This window comes from Poromitra crassiceps, assembly GCF_964638095.1.
Source record: "Poromitra crassiceps genome assembly, contig: HAP1_SCAFFOLD_272, whole genome shotgun sequence".
Classification (NCBI taxonomy): Eukaryota; Metazoa; Chordata; class Actinopteri; order Beryciformes; family Melamphaidae; genus Poromitra; species Poromitra crassiceps.
The window spans coordinates 127527-131966 of NW_028152125.1; the positions used below are offsets into that span (position 1 = coordinate 127527).

Consider the following 4440-nt stretch of genomic DNA (forward strand, 5'->3'; position numbering starts at 1 on the left):
ATGATTCCAATTTATCATTTGCAGTTTCTTCAACCACATCACATTCTCTATCTCGTTGGAAAATGCATGTTTCTCCTTCACATGGACACTAGAGGCCGCCCTACTAAACACAACAGTACTAGGTTTTTCCTTTCACCTGTTTTAAACATACAGTAGTGTAGTGTAGTCTTTGTAATAAATGGGTCTAGTTCAGTCTACTATTGATATCTTTGAAACTGCCAATAGCCAATATTTTGTGCCCATATTCAATGTCTTTAAATTTGACCATTTTCATGCAAAAATACACATTTAGTGTTTGACAGAATTTCATTCTTGGAATGGTGGAAAAACAATTAGATCATCATGGAACACTAAAACCATCTGGGATCCATTAAGCCTTTAATGAAGACGGAATTAAAAAATAAAATGCACAGAGAAAATAAAATGTCACTGCAGGTTTTCCATGCTATTTTTTGTAGCCCTAAAACCATCTGGGATATATTAAGCCTTCAAATGAAGACAAAATGAATAAATAAAATGCACAGAGAAAATAAGATTTCACTGCAAGTTTCCTGCTGTTTTTTTGTAGCCCATCTGTGGTCATAGGAACTTCTGTTATATCAGATGTGGATGACATGACAGGCAGATATCCAATATTTAGTAAAAGGCCAATATGAGCCATATATAGGCAACCAAATATTGGAAAACTCATATTACTTAGTCAAACTCTAACCCTACCTTTCACAAACAGGTCGTTTTTTTGTAGGGTTTTGGCTAACGTCTGTTTTGCATTCCTCTTGCATTGGCAAGCTGCAACCCTGGCAGTTGTTCTGACTCAAATGACTTTTGATGAGTCAGTACTAAATGAGTCACTTGGTCCTAAACACTGCCCAAGAATAACAAAATCCAACGATTTTTTTCAGCATAGTCTAAGAACTAAGAACTTTATGCCATTAACAGATGGAGCAGCATTTAGGTATTTGTGTGATTAGGCCTAAAACATGTGAGTCACTTAATTGGTTGCTGACCATTTGTTGTGCTCTTTGTCTAAGATGAATATGAATTTCATTCCACTAATAGCCTGTGACTGCATCATGTTTCAAAAGGGACTTGTTCTGTGCACTTATCAGGCTGCAGCACGTCCAGCACATTTCAAAGCTTCTGATGTTCCTCTGTGAAGATGATCTCGCTGAACACAAAGGTCACAGTTTCATAAACTTGTCTTAACCACAGACCTTATTCCAGGCATCTAACCAAAAATCCCATTGACTTCGAGACGAAGGAACCAGGCGATGCAAACTTTCGGGTTTTTGGATTCTTTCCTGCTGTGATGTTATTTGGGTGTGGTTGCAGCATATTGACGAATAGCAGACTGTCCATGCACTTGTTGCTGGTAGAAAGTTGCGGTAGGTATTTGAGGAGCACAGGTGGACTCAGGGCGTGTCAGAGGGCACGTGCACAAAGCCCTCGCTCTCCCTCACCAGCGCCCTCTCCAAGATGACGCGGCCCTCCTTGTAGCGCTGGCTGTCCTCCATGGCGAACTCATAGATCCAGCCCAGCTTGCTGTTGCAGTTCTTGCAGCTGACATCTCGCACCGTGTGCCTCCCAGTCAGCATGACGCGGTCCTGCACCTCGCTGTGCTGCAGATTCACCACCTGGAGGACAACATGGGTCATACATACAATCTGGCTCATTGAATCCACAAGAGTCTTAAGCTTTCCAGTCATACCCAATTCATGCAATTCCAAGACTGTTTAGGGACACCAGTATGCAGAAATATTCCAATAGAATAGGCAAAAATATATTTATACTGCATGCAAAACACTGCATGGTTTTTGCAAAAAACTGCATGTGATTAGCATAAAGTTCTCAAGTGAAAGATGTGCTCAACTCAGCCTTATAAAAAGTACATCGGGTGCCGGCCCAACAAAGCTTGAAAAGTCACGTGAAACAGAGAAAAAGAATCAAGCACACAGCAGCACTTCGGCTTTCCTCAGTGTTTCGCCTAAAGTGGGGCATGTCTGTAAAGGGGAGACTCGTGAGTACCCATAGAATCCATTCTTTCAGGTGAGAGGTCAAGGGACCACTTTGAAAATGGCCATGCCAGTTTTTCCCCTTACCAAAATTTTGCCTAACTTTAGAGCATTATTTAGCCCCCTTCCCGACAAAGCTAGCATGACATGCTAGCTTTGTACAGATTGTACAGATGTCTTGGGCCTTATCTTCGAGTTTTCATATGATGACAGGATATTCACTTTAGCTTTAAAAATGAGCCTGCTAGCAGACACCAGTTGATCCAATTTGAAGTTGCTCACCGTCTTCACTATTCCAAGCATACGTTACACAAGTTCTTCCTTTCTGTCTCGCCACTGTGTGACAGGTGTCAAGTGTTAGAGGATTCTGGGCCAAAATATTTGATTGGTACTCTTAAGGCCTACAAAATAACCCTCCAGCCGGAGGCAGCACTCACCATCTTCGGCTGCTCGGAGTCCTCTCTGAACTTCACTACAGCTGTGCAACAGTCTCCAACACAAGGGACTACTGTTGCAAAAAAAAAAAACATTCTGAAGGAATGAAGTCCCCCTCTTCACCTTCTTTTCAATGGTGGTTGACGTACATGAATTTGGTTATACGGTTGGAGAGACTTACATGTAGGTTCCTGAGGACCAACTCACTTAAGAAGTTTTAGGCTGTCTGGGGGTGACAGGTGACTTGCCTGGCTGGTTTCTCATATACCCATTGCATGGGATCCCATGCATAATATCCCTTACAAGCACATAAACACTTTATGTGGCTACTAGCACCACGTTGTAATGTTGAATGTCGAATATACCATTGTTTTTTTTCTTCTTTTCCGGTGTCTGAGCCTGTTCTGTCCTGCTAGTGTATTGTTCAAACAAATAGAAAATAAAACATTGGGGAAAAAAGAGCCTGCTACAGACAGAGTAATATCAGCTGCAGATGCACATTTCAATTGAGTGTGGAAGATATGAAAGTGAGGGTGCAATGCATGCCCGTAGAAGCGTATGTGAGACGAGTGCTTTGTGTCCACCTTGTTAAACAGGAAGGCGCGGCCTGTGGCCCCGGTGAAGCGTGTGGCGATGAGCTCGGAGCGGTTGGTCAGGATGGTGTCACAGTTGGCACAGGAGAAGAGGCGGCTCCCACCGATGTGGTCCAAGAAGATGCGACCCATGTTGCCCCCGCCAGAGAAGAACAACCTTATGCAAAGACGGAAGCATGGTTAGACACACGCACACGCACACAGTAAAGGGGGAGAAAATGTTGGCAAATTGGTTTTGGGTATAATCACAGAGATATTGTACTGTATAGTAATGTACTGTGGTGTGGTTATATAGGTTGTAATGTATAGTAATGTACTGTGGTTATATGACAGAGATATTGTGTCAACTGTTAAGAGAAGTCCCATTGGTAGCACGAAGAGATGGTACACGGCACGGCAGGACCACCAACACAAGATTGGCTGAAAATTGTGAATGGAAGATATGATATGGAACAGTTAACTCATACATAGGATAAGTTCAAGAGGAGCGATGTCAGGAGAAATGGGGAAAATGGACAAGGCTGACATCAATGGCAAGGCAAGACATTGGATGACTGAATATGTCACAGCATTAGTGGACTTTGTGGAGACCATGAAAGCTCCATGTGTTGTAGGGTGTTTAATTGTACTTATACCATGGTCTGGGTGAATACTCGATTCTGATTGGCTGCAAGGTGTCCATTAAAAAGTGATATTGTACAGTGATAATGGACACCTAGCTAAATGGTCTGTTCACCGTTCATATCAATGCGCCATAGTTTCATCAGTGTTATCAGGAGAGCAGTTTGAGCTCTATACCCCCGTTAAGGGTTAAAATGACAATTTTGGAACTTGAGAAAAAAATGGAGTCGGTCAAAGTAAGTATTTAAATCACCCCTGTGTGCTCAGTTTATCAAAAATAACTCTTATTTACAATTTTGATTTTCGTTTCGGAGATTTTTTAACCTCGCGTCATCAGGCTCTTCTCGGCGAGAAAGAGGAGATTTCCCTCGCTCGTGCACGAGCGGGGGCGAGCCCGGCCTTTGACACAGAGAGAGAGAGAGAGAGAGAGAGAGAGAGAGAGAGAGAGAGAGAGAGAGAGAAACCGGGCTCTCAGCTGTCAACTGTCAAACCTCCTGTTTACAACTTGCAGCAACCAGCAGCCAGGCGCTCTGGGAGAGCGCGCGCTGCCTCTTATCACTGATACAAATCAAGGGGTCCACCCGCTATGCACAAATCAAGTCAAAGAGGAAAAAGACGAGATCAACAAAAAGGCAGTTAACAGCAACACACTGGACTCCAACATACTGAAAGCAGATAGTTTTCACTCTACTCCTGCCGGAGTAGAGTGAGAGAGAGAGAGAGAGAGAGAGAGAGAGAGAGAGAGAGAGTTCTCTCTGCATGTCACCACATACAGCCCC

General features: G+C 43.3%; 1 pseudogene across 1 annotated transcript; it reads right to left on the minus strand.

Annotated features, from left to right (window-relative positions):
* Positions 1–1412: 1412 nt before the first annotated feature.
* Positions 1413–3172, minus strand: LOC310770949 (protein yippee-like 5 pseudogene; annotated as a pseudogene). Its single transcript has 2 exons — positions 3032–3172; positions 1413–1634 (listed from the first exon to the last, which is right to left on the minus strand). The product of its transcript is annotated as a protein yippee-like 5 pseudogene (transcript).
* Positions 3173–4440: the final 1268 nt, after the last annotated feature.